The sequence below is a fragment of the Perna viridis genome, chromosome 11 (assembly GCF_037379345.1).
Source record: "Perna viridis isolate PV_CMFRI_1.1 ecotype Kerala chromosome 11, ASM3737934v1, whole genome shotgun sequence".
NCBI classification, from domain to species: domain Eukaryota; kingdom Metazoa; phylum Mollusca; class Bivalvia; order Mytilida; family Mytilidae; genus Perna; species Perna viridis.
The window spans coordinates 13074067-13090141 of record NC_142455.1 but is presented as its reverse complement, the minus strand read 5'-3'; the positions used below and the strand labels follow the sequence as shown (position 1 = coordinate 13090141).

Below are 16075 nucleotides of genomic sequence, written 5' to 3'. Positions count from 1 at the left end.
TTTAACAATTAGTGATGCATTATTGCACTTAGAGTATTTTCAAATATAGTTTGGTAGTATACATGAGAAAACATGCTTGATTTATAATATGTTTGTCGAATAACAGTTTTGAATTCATATGACTACTTTGTATTTGTGAACTTTAATTTTAACATTTGATTTATGATTGTTTATTTTGTACTTTCAGTTTTTCCATCCTCTCCGGAGGTCTGTATACAATAAAAGTTAGAACCAGTTTCGACTACTTTCTAGTACATTTTGTTTCCTTTTATATGCGGCTATCGTTCTCCATTTTTTTTTTTAAATTACGCTTATCTGAGGTACTTGACTCCATATATTAGGTTATATATATATATATATATATATATATATATATATATATATATATATATATATATATATATATATATAGACAACTTTTGTGTATTCCAATATGAGTATATGACCTGTCTAGACAGGTCATATATTCATAGTGGAGCAAATTCACTCTAGAAAGACAAAACAATAAATGGCTTTGTTAAAATCGACTCCAGCATTTAATCAGATTTATTTGTCACAATATCAAATCATTTTTTCTTATTTATCGTCCGTTTATATTGTACGTAAGATTATGTTGCAAGTACATGGTCTGAAAAAAGAAAAAAAGGAGTGGCTTGATATTTTGTGCTAGATGTACCCGTCCTTGGTTTTTTCTGTGAAAGAGTAATCAAGGGAATCAAGATTATAGTAATCAAAGGACAAAGACCGACATACACAACAAAGAACATGAAGTAACAAAAATCATACATACAAAGTAACAAAAGCAAATGAGCAACTCGGACTCCACTAAAAACTGGGAGCATGGCCCAGGTGCACCGGTAGGGTCAGCTTCTTCTGTTTTTCTAGAAACGCCCGGTGCAGGTCCGGGTGTTAAAAGCAGCGCTAAGCTTGTAACAGGCCACTAAATAGTGGTCAGAACCCTAGCCGGGGCTAGGGCGCTCTGCCCAAAGAGCAACTGGGATGTGTGCCCCAGGTGGTGGAATGGGGTACCCCTGGCGTGTTGCATGCTGGGGTTGTCGGGCTATAATACGGAAAACCTGACCGCAAACCATAGTGGTGCACCGTGTGGGGAAAGATGCCACGTTCCTCGCACGTTAAACAACCCTACTGTGGTATTCTCCCGGAGTATGAACCATAGGGCTCCGCCACAGGAGGCTAAATTGCCCGACCCTACCCACCTTTCCCTATTTTCAGTGGCAATCAAAATTTGTCGACCCCATTGTCCTTGTTTCATTTCATCATCATTTCATGTTCATTTTATCATCAATTGTATGTCCATCGTTTGAATATAGCTGAAATATTGCTGCTCGGACGTTAATCCCCAACAAACAAAACAAACAAATTTTCTAGAAACACCCGCACAGCTGCTCATCAAAAGTCAAGTCCGGGGTAGACAAACGAGGAAAGGAAAACTATGACCCGTTGAATAAATCAGTTTTCATGGTGCAGATGGATACACCATAATGCCTTATTAGGAAATCAAACATGTTTTGCAATTGTAACTTCATAAAGGGTATTGATAAATTTGGAAGTCAAGGACATTGCGATTGAAAAAAGAAAAGAATTTGAACTTTCGTAGTCACTTCTTTCATATTGTGAAATGTGTTAAACATTGGCCTATGTAACATTCAACTATATATCTCTGTGTGTGTGTGTGTGTGTGTGTGTGTGTGTGAGATATTGAAATAGATACATGGTATATCAGAGACCCTTTCTCAAAAGATTCCTTTTATTCTGCATTAAATTTCATCTTCAGTCGAAACTTCACATATTCTTCATTGTTTGACTAATGAATCAGGGTTATGAGGAAATGCGTATCAAAAGGTGTTTTACCAAATTCTTTTTAGATAAAAATCCTTCATTGATTAATACTCAGTTTCTTCTAAAATAATGAGTAATGACTTTTGTTTATATTGATTATGGATGGGATTAGTGTTCGGTAATTTTGTTCTTACCCTTATTTGATTAGAACATCGAATGTTTATATAAAAGTTAAACATTTCATTCTACATTCGCGTAAGTGATTTTACCGAACAAAAATTAAATGAACCAAAAGTACTTCTACCGAATATGTACCTGATCAGAAATGGCTGCAGTGACAAACATGGTCCACACAATGCCCTCCGTTAGGGTAACAGTGAGCAGCACAATCCCGTGTGCCGCTGCATGAGGTTGCACGTTTCCTGAAAGAGTAATCAAGGGAACCAAGGTCACAGCGGTAATCAAAAGAATGCAATCCAGGGACAAAGACCAGACATACACAACAAAGAACATAAAGCAACTAAAATCATACATACAAAGTAACAAACGTAAATGAGCAACTCAGACTCCACTACAAACTGAAAATATCGTGAAAAAACAACAAAGTTTGAATGATTTCATGAATTAATAGTAAATTAACATTATTTATCGGATAACATGCAATTATTTATAAATTATCTGATTTGCAATAATAAAAAGGATAAAACGAGTAATACATTTAATACAATGAGATTTTCATGGATACTCTTTATATTCTTTAAACTAATTTTCTTTAAAGTCGAGGTTTTTACCCTGTAGATGGATTTCTACGATCGGGATACATTAGAAGTGCTAGAGGTTCTGATCATAAATCGTGATGTCCGCGATCAGGGGTACATTAGGAGAGCTACAGGGTTTTACATTACTTTTGGCTGGCTGTTCACGATCAGGGGTTTATAAGGAGAGCAGACGTTTTGACAATACAAGTGATGTCCACGATCAGGGTTACATGTAAATTAGAAGTGGGGGAATTATTACAATACTTTAGGCCTTTCATTATCAGGGGTACAAAAGGAGATCGAGATGGTCTTACCCTATCTCTAGCTCGCCACGAACAGGGATAAATAAGGAAAGTAAGAACAGATTATGCTACATCAAGATGTTCACTATCAGGGGGCCCGTGCAGGTCTGGGTATTAAAAGAATAGACCAATGGCAGCGCTAAACTTGCCGAAAAATGCGACTAAATAGTGCTCACAACCCTGGCCGGGGGCTAGGGCGCTCTGCCTACAGAGCAACTGGATTGTGTGCCCAATGATGTGGAATGGGGTATCCCTGGCATGCTATATGCTGGGGTCGTAAAGCCATAATACGGAAAAACCTGACCGCTAATCATAGTGGTGCACCATGTTGAGAAAAATACCACGTTCCTCGCACGTTAAAAAACCCTGCTATAGTATTCATTAGGAGTAGAAACCTTTGCGCGCCGCCGCAGAAGGTTAAATTGCCGACCCTACCCACTTCTCCAGTGACAATCAAAATTTGTCAACCCTTTACTCCATGTGTCCCATCCCATTTTTCATTTATCATTATTTCATATCCAACAATCAATCAACGATCAGGGGTACATAAGGAGAGTACAGGTTTTGAAATTTCATCTAGATGCCCACGATCAGAGGTACGTGCGCAAATGGAGAGTAGAGATTTTTTACGAGACTGCTGTATTACCACGATCATGGATACATTCGGAGAGGAGAGATTTTTACAATACTGTTGGATGTCCACCATTAATGTTACATTAGGAGAGCAAATGCTTCTTACCATACTTCTGGGTGTTGACGATCGGGGTACAAAAGGAGCGGAGAGGTTTTTACAATACTATTGGATGTCCACGATCAGAGGTACGTCAGGAGAGCTATAGGTTTCTACCCCTACTGCTGGATGTCCATGATCAGAGGTACACCAGGAGAGATAGATGGATGTTTGTTTGTTTGCTGGGGTTTAACGTCCGAGCAGCAATAGTTCAGCTATATTCAGACGATGAACATAAAATTGATGATGAAATGAAAAAGGGATGGGACAAAAGGACAATGGGGTCGACAAATTCTGATTGCCACTGGAAATAGGGAGAGATGCGTAGGGTCGGGCAATTTAGCCTCCTGTGGCGGAGCCCTATGGGTCCTACTCCAGGAGAATACCACAGTAGGGTTGTTTAACGTGCGAGGAACGTGGCATCTTTCCCAACACGGTGCACCACTATGGTTTGCGGTCAGATTTTCCGTATTATAGCCTGACAAACCCAGCATGCAACACACCAGAGGAACCCCATTCCACCACCTTGGGCACCGATCCCAGTTGCTCTGTGGGCAGAGCGCCTTAGCTCCCGGCTAGGGTTCTGAGCACTATTTCGTCGCCTTTTACGACAAGCTTAGGGCTGCTTCAGGCCTATTCTTTTAACACCCGGACCTGCACGGGGCAGGAGAGCTAGAGGTTTATACCCCTACTGCTGGATGTCCACAATCGGGGGTACATTAGCAGAGCTAAAAGTTCTTACCCTACTGGTGGATGTCCATGATCGTGCAGACATTCACAATGATGATGATGGTTACAGCTGGGTACCTGGCCGTGTGGACAGGAACAGTCAATATCTTCATGACATCTATGAAAAAGTAGGAAATTCCTTAACTCGATTACTGGTAATTGCATGGCATGACCTTTACTTTCAATACAAGATGCGCATCTCTCACTGTAAACTGTTTCTTCTGTAATTTACACAACCGTGTAACAACTGTGAACCACATTGTCCGTTTTCGGTGTATATGAATCATTCATCGTGTTATTTTCTTAACAATCAGATTATTGTTTTTTTAGGTTTGTTTCTAAATTTTGCCATGTATAATTTGTTATCATTTTGTTTCAGTAGTGATTCACAGATAATGCCTTCACATCTTATTAGACATTTTTTCCTTGAAATTGCAACATTTTTTTCATGCAAATCTTCAAGATACCTATGTATCAGCAGCCCTTACCACAAAATCTTAAGTATAAAAAACACTCGTTAGTTAAGTGGTCATAATAGATCAAAGTACTGTAACTTCATTACTTACGACTATTTTTTTACACATTTGATTGTATTTTTTTAAATCAAAGCCAAGCATAATCCACCTTAGTAAGCATACTTACGACTGTGCAATGGACGCAACGACTGAAAAACGATAAGGCGACAAATATATTCTCTCCCCCAAGTTTGAGAGATTAAGACGTAAACGAGCCTTCCTCGTCAAACAAATTTTAACAGACATAATATAATGATTGAATGTTGTATATGATTCAAATCCTGTATTTTAAAAAGTACGTTTTTTTTTTCTGTAAATCAATACATGTTAGTGTTACGTGTACTGAAGACAAATCTATTCACTCCATCCAAGTGTTAGAGACAAATACATAGATAAAATATAAATTCTTTCTTTCCCGAGGAAAAGGCTTGGGGCCTCCTCGTTTTGCAAGTTTTAACATGCATAATGTAATGATTGAAAGTTATATATGATTCAAATCCTGCATTGTAAAGTAAGTTTTGTTTTGTAAATCAGTACATGTTACTGCTTTATCTTTGTCTTTATATATGTTAACTTACATGCGGACACTTAAAACAACGATATTGATTGACCCGTCAATACAATTCTATTATATTTATACCGGAAAACTATTCTGGTTAAGCAGTTTTTAATTTTTTTTTTTTTTATCCCTACCCTTGCCTCTGTAGTTTTCATAGGAGAAATATGTATACCAAACCTTTACTCATTGCATGATTTGTATGTTTCAACTATCACTAGTATCATTGATATTAAGACATGCTCACAAACGCTTTGTAGAAAATCCAAATATACTGTGTCTATATTTAAGAAACAATACAGTACTAGTACACAGCTGCATGCATTAGACTGTGTATTTAAATTTGTTTGATTTGGCATAACGTTTACAATATGGGCGATTAAATTTTGTTTCAAGTTGACTGGAATTACGTTCAGAAATTCAAATAGTCGATATTAGGTATTTTTCCAATTTAAATATGACATTTCATTTAGTTACTGCTTAATTTAAGCACATGAACGTCAAGTTTGTTCTTCGTACTACGGAATTCGTTTCAATATATATCCGCAAGATCAAAATACGAACCAAAATCAAAACAGAACTTACCAAGGCAAAGCAAAATAAGTGCAAACTTCATATTTGAGTTTCCTCGTCTGTATGTAGATCCACAGGATGACTTTGACAGCTGATAAGCAGATTTATAAAGTCAAAGATAAATTAAAATGATCTTCAACTGTACATCTAAGTGTATCATTTACTACTGTGCACATATTAGGCATTCCAAAGAAACACAACACCACGAGTGTAGAAAGTAGAAATCATGTCTTTAGATGATGCTGAACAAGAAATGCCTAGTCCAGCTTTTTCAACTTTGTATTCATTATAAGCATGTAGTACGTGGGCAGAGATAATCCCCCGTGCACCCCCCCCCCCACTCATCAACCAAAATATGATTTTCAGGTACCCTTATTCCTCCCATTTACGAATATTTTTGTCGCCAAAAATAGACTGGAGCATTTTTCTACTTTTTTGCTGCTTTTTATACCTCGTTGAGGCAAAAAACTCTTTTTAAAGTTTTTGGATTCTACAAACGTCTCATTTCTACAAAACAAAGTAAACTGAATTATGTGTTTATCATCATGTAGCCCAAAGTCTAACCTTTATAGTGGTACTAAGAAAGTTATCACATAAGGTTTTACGGTAAAATAAAAAATGTACCCCTACTCAGCCGAAAAATCGCCTAAATTGACATTTTTCAATGTCAAAACCCCTAGAGTATTAATGCTTCAGTGAAAAATGGCTTATTTGATATTTTCTGTTTGGTATTATCACAATTTATACTTCTGGGGTTCTTTTGGTGAATATTGGCGATTTTCGTAGTCAGAATTTATCCAAAAATGCGAAAATGGGATTTTCGATTTTTCGGTCTAAAGTCACATAAATTCGATTGATTGATTGATTGATTGTTGGGGTTTAACGTCCGAGCAGCAATATTTCAGCTATATTCAGACGATGCAAATGAAAAGGATGACAGAATGAACATGAAATGAAAAATGGGATAGGGCACAAGGAGAACTGGATCGAAAAATTTTGATTGCCATTAGAAAAAGGGAGGGATGGGCAAGGTCGAGCAATTTAGCCTCCTGTGACGGAGCGCCAAGGTTCCTACTCATATCGAATTCCACTTCAGGGTTCTTTAACGTGCGAGGAACGTGGCCTCTTTTCCAACACGGTGCACTACTGTGGTTTGCGGTGAGGTTTTCCGTATTATAGCCTGACAACCCCAGCATGTAACACGCCAGGGGTACCCTATTCCACCACCTAGGGCACACATCCCAGTTGCTCTGTGGGCAGAGCGCCTAGCCAGGTTTCTGAGCACTATTTAGTCGCCTTTTACGACAAAATTAGCGCTGTTGCAGGCCTATCCTTTTGACACCCGGACCTTCACGGGGCCACAAAAGTCGACTCTACAACTTAACTGCAACGTCTCAAATATTTGGTATCATTCGATAGATAATTTAATTTTCTACATAAATGAACCACGAAAAACTAATTTTTAAGAAAGGATTTTAAAAAAATGTTGAAAATGTTAAAAGTATTCCCCTACTCCTAGATAACTGGTCTCAATAGCAAACAGAATTCTCATTCACAGCATACTGACATTGTACAACTCATATTTTAAGTATTCATAATTAAGATCATGATGTTCCCAATATATTTTATCAATTAAGGCGCTTAGATTTTCTTTTTGGGGTAATAAATACTATAAAATAGTAAAAAGGGGAATTTTCAGAATGTCCCTTTTTTACAGAATACCGTGGATCAATTAAGCTTATGTGTGATACAGTACTTTTATGTAGTGTCTAAGCTTCCAAATGAGCCCAAGTAATAAATATTTGAACTTTAATTAATATATAAACAGTGTGCAATAGACATGTTGGGTACTATTGTTTTAGTTATCGATGTATCCAACATATCTTCACATTTCAGGGGCGTGTTTTTCAGTTTCAATGCGACCGTAATGAGTTCATAAAAAGGGGAAATTTCAGAATTTCATATTTCCTTCCATTTCACCTATAACTATCTTTTTTTTTCAAATACCGTACTTCCAATAAGCTCTTGTAGATTCAGATACAATTATATAGTGTCTTAGCTTTGTAATGAGCCCAAGTAATAAATATCTGAACTTTTCAAAGTCCAAATAGATGATAAATTGCAACCCCCACCCATGAAAAGAAACCTAAATATGACCCAAAGTGTTAATTTTTAGCACATAATCGATGCAAAAAGGACTTGTTGTGTACTATTGTTTTTATAATCGATCCTGTGGCGGACCTCTATGGTTCCTACTCCGGGAGAATACCACAGTAGGGTTCTTTAACGTGCGAGGAACGTGGCATCTTTCCCAACACGGTGCACCACTATGGATTGCGGTTAGGTTTTCCATATTATAGCCTGACAACCCCAGCATGTAACACGCCAGGGGCACTCCATTCAAGTTGCTCTGTGGGCAGAGCGCCCTAGCCCCCGGCTAGGTTCTGAGCACTATTTAGTCGCCTTTTACGACAAGCTTAGCGCTGCTGTAGGCCTATTCTTTTAACACCCGGACCTGCACGGGGCCAAATCAAGAATAATAATTAAAGCAAATTCCATTTACAATCTCTATATTTTTTTTTCAAAAGGGCAAAAACCAAATGAAAAGTTAAGACTGATTTGTGATCAGTAACTGTCCATGAACAAGAAATAAAACTGAATTCGGTGGGTTTTTGGCATGCATCGCCCTCTGTCTGACCCTTGCAGGTCCGGGTATTAAAAGAATAGGCCTACAGCAGCGCTAAGCTTGTCGTAAAAGGCGACTAAATAGTGCTTAGAGCCTTAGCCGGGGGGTAGGGCGCTCTGCCCAAAGAGCAACTTGGATGTGTGCCCCAGGTGGTTGAATGGGGTACCCCTGGTGTGTTTTATGCTTGGGTTGTCAGGCTATAATACGGCGGAAAACCTGACCGCAAACCATAGTGGTGCACCGTGTTGGGAAATATGCCAAGTTCCTCGCACGTTAAAGAATCCTACTGTGGTATTCTCCCGGATTAGGAACCATATGGCTCCGCCGCAGGAGGCTAAATTGCCCGACCCTACCAACCTCTCCCTTTTTCCAGTGGCAATCAAAATTTGTTGACCCCATTATCCCTGTGTCCCAAACCATTTTTCATTCCATCATCATTTCATGTTCATTTTATCATCCACTTCATGTTCATCGCCTGAATATAGCTGAAATATTGCTGCTCGGGCGTTAAACCCCAACAATCAATCAATCATTTATTTTACACTATAAACATATTTTATTTTGAAATACTAATGCAGTACTAACTAATACGCGATGTCCATTGTGAATGAAACCTTGGGCATCATACTTTAAGGTACCGTAGCACAAACTCTGTTTGTTTGTTGGAATTTAACGCCCCGAGCAGCAATATAAACGCTGACGTTTCAGTGACGTTGCTTAATTTAGGAAAATTTAAAGGTTCTAGTACTAGAGTGCAATTAGGTTTTTTTAACAATTGGCTAGTAAGTGATGTAGTAAAATAAATATGTTATACAATTAATTGTTGATATAAACTTTGTGAAGGGAAGCAGGCAAAACCCAAGAAATCTGAATTAAAACAATGTACATTTACAATTTTGATTTTGTCATTTATCATTCGAGTTGAACGTCTTCATGAATTATTTAATTTTCTTGTGTAAAAAGATCGAGACTCGCCCTACTATACTACTAGACGTCAATGCTAATTGAGGCATTCACACAAATTATGGTTATAGTTGGGTACTCAGTATTGTTTTGAAGAACAGTGTCATCATGACATCTGTAAAAAGAGAGTAAGAAATGTATGTAGTAAAATAATTTTATAACCAGGTCTTTTAGCCATGGCTTAGTAATTTTGTTTCAGGCGGCCACCTTAATTCGAGCGATATTCACTTTTGTCCCCTTTCGGCAAATGCCGAATGGGACTTAGGTTTGCACTCCGTCAGTCACACTTGGTTTTCCGGACTTTATTTTTTGTAATGCCTCATCAAATTGATTTCATATTTGGTTGTAGTCTTATCATGACAAGTTACAAGTTAAGTTCGAATGACGTTACGGTTGAATGATTTTACAGAAGTGTCCCTTGGACATAAAAAAATTCATAAAATTTTATGTTTCCCAGACTTTTCTTTGTAATGCCTCATCCAATTGATTTCATATTTGTTAACTAGTCTTGTCATGACCAGTTACAAATTAAATATAAATATTATTGCGGCAAAATGGTCTATATGGAACTTATGGCCCTTTGACAGAAAATTACATAAAATTTTATGTTTCATCATTTAGATGCAAATTACTGCTGTCATTCTAGAGTTATTTGGCCTTTAATTCATAATGAAGATTTTTTCAACTTTCCAGGTGATAGAAAGAGAATGTCTTTATGCAGCTTTCTGTAATGCAAAAATGTTATTATCTACTGTAAAATGAAGTGCAGGTCCGGGTGTTAAAAGGATAGGCCTGCAGCAGCGATAAGCTTGTCGTATAAGGCGACTAAATAGTGCTCAGAACGCTAGCCGGGGTCTAGGGCGCTCTGCCCACAGAGCAACTGGGATGTGTGCCCCAGGTGGTGGAATGGGGTACCCCTGGCGTGTTACATGCTGGGGTTGTCAGGCTATAATACGGAAAACCTCACCGCAAACCATAGTGGTGCACCGTGTTGGGAAAGATGCCACGTTCCTCGCACGTTAAAGAACCCTGCTGTGGTATTCGATAGGAGTAGGAACCTTTGCGCTCCGCCACAGGAGGCTAAATTGCCCGACCTTACCCATCAGTCCCTTTTTCCAGTGGCAATCAAAATTTGTCGACCCTATTATCCTTGTGACCCATCCTTTTTTTCATTTCATGTTCATTTTATCATCCATTTCATGTTCATTGTCTGAATATAGCTGAAATATTGCTGCTCGGACGTTAAACCCCAACAAACAAACAAACAAACCATAGGGCTCCACCACAGGAGGCTAAATTGCCCGTCCCTACCCATGTCTCCCTATTTCCAATGACAATCAAAATATGTCTACCCCATTATCCTTGTGTCCCATCCCTTTTTCATTTCATCATCTGTGTTAATTTTATCATCGTCTGAATATAGCTGAAATATTGCTGCTCGGACGTTAAACCCCAACAAACAAAAAAACAAGGCCTTTTACGACAAGCTTACTACTGCTGCAGGTCTATTCTATTAACACCCGAACCTGCACGGGGTTGCTCATTTGCTTTTGTTACTTTGTATGTATGATTTCATGTTCTTTGTTGTGTATGTCTGTTTTCCGTCTGGTCTTTGTCCCAGGATTACATTCTTTTGATTAGTCAGAGTTGCTCATTTGCTTTTGTTACTTTGTATGTATGATTTTATGTTCTTTGTTGTGTATGTCTGTTTTCCGTCTGGTCTTTGTCCCAGGATTACATTCTTTTGTTTACTGCTATAACCTTGGTTCCCTTGATTACTCTTGCAAACAAAATGTGTGTTTCACTTGTATGAATAAAATAATAAAAAGAACTAAAATAATACTTGTGACATATAACATCATGAAAAAAATATGTAAATCTACTTGTAGTTAGTTTATTACTAAGTTATTGATTACGAATTGACTGTTTCATGTTTTATGTGTAGTCGGCGAGTCAAGCGTTGACAGTTCCACATTTTCAAATTAAGAACGTATCTAAAATGTGCAATTGATCAACGCTTTTACACGCCGATGAAACATTAAAAATGAAACATTTATTTCTATAATTATAATTCATATGTTTCTCTCATTTTATTTTAGTTATACATAGAAAATAGGTAATCAAAGTGATCAATAAAAGTCTTTCAAATTGTGGTTATGGCCTATATACATTGCGCGAAGATGTGTTTCCTTGACTCATGAAATATTATTTAAACATCACGTGTAAAATCGATTTTCCAATGAGAAAGCGCACTTTAATGATACGCACATTAAATGAAATTACTATTAGATAACAGGTATCGCCCAAAATAATCGAAAGAGTTGAACATGTTGGCCTATACCTTAGATAAAATAAAGGGCTGCACGGTGACTCTTTTATAGACGAACCCCTCATCGTTTCTGTTCAAAAAACCTTGTAATCCTTGCTGTTTACATATAGGTTGGTGATACAATATATTTGGACCTTTAGAATGACAATAGAGCAACTAGTATTGCCCAGTGAAAATAACTCGGTATCTGTAAGAACCAGTCAGTGGATAAGACATGGTATGAAAAAACCACCATTTTGAAAGTGTAATTTTCCTATTTGCACCATCAGAATCACAGAATCACAAAGACAAGATTCTCCATATCACTTTGGTAAATTGTTATAATTCATTGAAATGCACTGCAAATGAACCTAATTTCTTCTAACTCTTTTGACAAATTTCTGAACAAATCCAGATGTAGTGATTAAAAATTGGTCTTTTAAAATAGAGAAATGAGTGAAATTATATTTTCAGATTTTGACAGGTGTATTTCTGATTTTTATGCACTTAATAGTTTCACGAACTTACAGAATACCATTCAAAAGTCTCATCGCTATAATTGTGGTTAGGGTTGTGTATCACAGTCTCAAAAAGTCCTCTCGTGCAACGCTTATGCTTTTTTTTTTATCTGATCAACACATCTACAACCCTAAAGACATGTAATGAGGAGACATGAACTATCCTTGTTCGATATGTTCCTACGGTTCTTTAACGATATAGTACATGCCCTATATCAGACTATTAGTCATGATTGTCTACAAGTAACGACTGATAAAGACAATAAACTGGGTCAATAACCTTCATCAAAATATTCGCACACGTTACACGTTTGTCACGACATATTCCAATGTAACGTGAATGGATATAGTGAATATGTCAAAACAACAACAATCCACCGGGATGAAAATGTCGGCTTAAGGCCACCAATGGGTCTTACATGAATGACGAAAAAAAACAACACCACAGAACCGGCTGCAGCTGGCCCCAAACATTATTCACAGGTACAGCCCCGTGCAGGTCCGGGTGTCAAAAGAATAGGCCTGCAGCAGCGCTAAGCTTGTCGTAAAAGACGACTAAATAGTGCTCAGAAACCTAGCAGGGGGCTAGAGCAACTGAGATCCGTGCCCCAGGTAGTAGATTGGGGTACCCCCCCTGGCGTGTTACATGCTGGTGTTGTCAGGCGGAAAACCTAATCGCAAACCATGGTGGTGCACCGTGTTGGGAAAAATGCCACGTTCCTCGCACCTTAAAGAACCCTGCTGTGGTATTCGATGGGAGTAGGAACCTTTGCGCTCCACCACGGAGGCTACATTGCCCGACCCTACTCATCCTTCCCTTTTTCTAGTGGCAGTCTAAATTTGTTAACCCTGTTGCCCATGTGTCCCATCCCTTTTTCATATCATCATCATTTCATGTTCATTTTGTCATCGACTTAATGTTCATTGCCTGACTATAGCTGAAATATTGCTGCTTGGGCGTTAAACCCCTACAATCAACCATAATCATAATCATTTACAGGTACAGCGAAATAGTTGTACCTCTATTCTCCAGCAACATAAAAGTAAACCGCGAAAGTGAAAACGAAACAATATATACAGAGGCCGGAAATTCATGACTTCGGTCAGGCGTAAAAAAATGAGACGGGGTTGATGTACTTTGGGTTGATTACTCAAATGATTATCAACAAATGTGTTTGTTTAAAAAAAATACCAAAGTGAAATAAGTACAATGGAACAATTTTGACAAGCTCTACACAGCGGTAGTTGTTGTTCGTTTCCTCTCTTAGTTACCGTTGCAGAGAAGCCTTTTTGAAATTCTCTGACATTATTCTAATCAAACGTTGTCTGACAATCGGTTAACGTCGACTAAAATCATTATTTTTTTCCCGACTTTTCAGGACTGAAATTGAAATTTCTGAAAGGGCTGGCTGCAGCATCTAGAGTGAATTTCGAACGTCAGACGTTGGTTTTGGAGAATACAATTTCGGCTGAACTACAAATTCTACTCGAATGCATTAAATATCATTGAGTTATCTCGACGCTTTCTCTGAATCAAGAGAATATACAAGCTTCGTGGCTATCCAGTGATATATAGATAAGATTAAAGTGCAACAATGTATACCATATTTATAAACCAGAGCTTGCCGAAACTACGCACTTTTTGTATCGCGATAGAACTCTAACAAATAGGATTGTGGAACAGAGTTATGATGCTACAAGATTTGAAGTCATCACTACAGAAGTTTTATGGTCGTCATCATGAACTCGTGGATCGTTATGGTGTATCCATCTGCACCATGCAAACTTATTTATTCAACGGATCGTATTTTCCTTTCCTCCTTTGTCAACCCCGGACCTGACTCTTTATGAGCAACTCGGCGGGTGTTTCTTAAAAAACACTCCGTGCAGGTCTAGGTGTTAAAAGAATAGGCCTGCATCAACGCTAAGCTTGTCGTTAAAGGCGACTAAATAGTTCTCAGAACCTTAGCCGGCGGCTAGGGCGCTCTGCCCACAGAACAACCGGGATGTGTGCCCCAGGTGGTGGAATGGGGTACCCCTGGCGTGTTACATGCTGGGGTTGTCAGGCTATAACACGGAAAACCTGACCGCAAACCATAGTGGTGCACCGTGTTGGGAAAGATGCCACGTTCCTCGCACGTTAAACAACCTTACTGCGGTATTATCCCGGAGTAGGAACCATAGGGCTCCGCCACAGGAGGCTAAATTGCCCGACCCTACCTACCTCTCCCTATTTCCAGTGGCAATCAAAATTTCTCGACCCCATTGTCCTTGTGTCCCATCTCTTTTTCATTTCATGTTCATTTTATCATCAATTTCATGTTCATCGTCTGAATATAGCTGAAATATTGCTGCTCGGACGTTAAACCCCAACAAACAAACAAACAGTCTTGAAAAACAGAGGAGGCTTACCCTACCGGTGAACCTGGTCCATGCTCCCAGTTTTTAGTAGAGTCCGAGTTGCTCATTTGTTTTTGTTACTTTGTATGTATTATTTTAATTACTCTGTGTTCTTTGTTGTGTGTGTCTGTTTTATATGTCCGGTCTTTGTCCATTAATTACATTCTTTTGATTACCGCTATAACCTTGGTTTCCTTGATTACTCTTATATACTAGTACATTCCTGACTCGGCCAAAAGATATATGGAAATATCATAAGAAATAGGCAATGAATTTGAAACAATCAAGTACAAAAAATTAATATGTTCATTTTGTCTTCTTATGGATCCTAACTTGCAACGCGCATTCATATTCCAAAAAACAATTCGAAGACAAAGGTCTACATCAAATATAAGCATGTCAAACTTCTGTTGTTCATTGAAGTACGTCGCATACTATTCTAACTATTGACATAATTATCATAATCACACATACTTACATTATCTAAAAAGCTTAAAATTATCCAGAAACAATTTGTTTCTTATAATTGTTTTTCTAGATATCAAAATGAATTTGTCTTTCCGTTTTTTACAGTGATTGACTTATGATCATGTTTCTATAACATGGAGCATTACACTTATAAATGTACATAATTTGTACTTTTAACAGTTCGACAAAACAAAAAACATCAAAAATATGCCATCTAACAGCATCGCCTTTTTGCATAACTTGTAATCGATTCTGATTTGTTAAGATTTAGGTTTTGTGATTTTGAGTGCAGGTTAAGTTATTTGCCTTTGCCTTTGTACACTCATTCCAGATAATGTAAACATGTTAAGTGTAAATAAGGGAATCAAGGTTATAGCGGTTATCAAAAGAATGTAATCCAGGGACAAAGACCAAACATAGAAAACAGACATATACAACAAAGGACACAAAGTAAATAAAATCATTCAGACAAAGCAACAAAAGCAAATGAGGAACTCGGACTCCACTAAAAACTGGAAGCATGGACCAGGTGCACCGGTAGGGTAAGAATACTCAAATGTTAAATGGTCTACCTTCAATAGCTTCCCTTCATCTTTTCAACATATCAGCGTCCAGATAATTACGTTGTGGTGTTGACTATTTTACATAAATAATAAAAACAGATTATATCACTTTTGGAGAATATGACAGTCAAAATGCAAGCGTTTAGCAGACTTCGAACTACTTTTTAAATTTCGAGATACGTGCTTAGACCTACACATTTTTACGA

At 37.9% G+C, this 16075-nt stretch overlaps 1 long non-coding RNA gene across 1 annotated transcript; it reads right to left on the bottom strand.

The window, feature by feature from the left end:
• Positions 1–528: 528 nt before the first annotated feature.
• Positions 529–6054, bottom strand: LOC148603044 (uncharacterized). The gene is made up of 5 exons (XR_015916586.1): positions 5976–6054; positions 4962–4983; positions 4333–4437; positions 2116–2222; positions 529–628 (listed from the first exon to the last, which is right to left on the bottom strand). It is a non-coding gene; the product is annotated as an uncharacterized LOC148603044 (long non-coding RNA).
• Positions 6055–16075: the final 10021 nt, after the last annotated feature.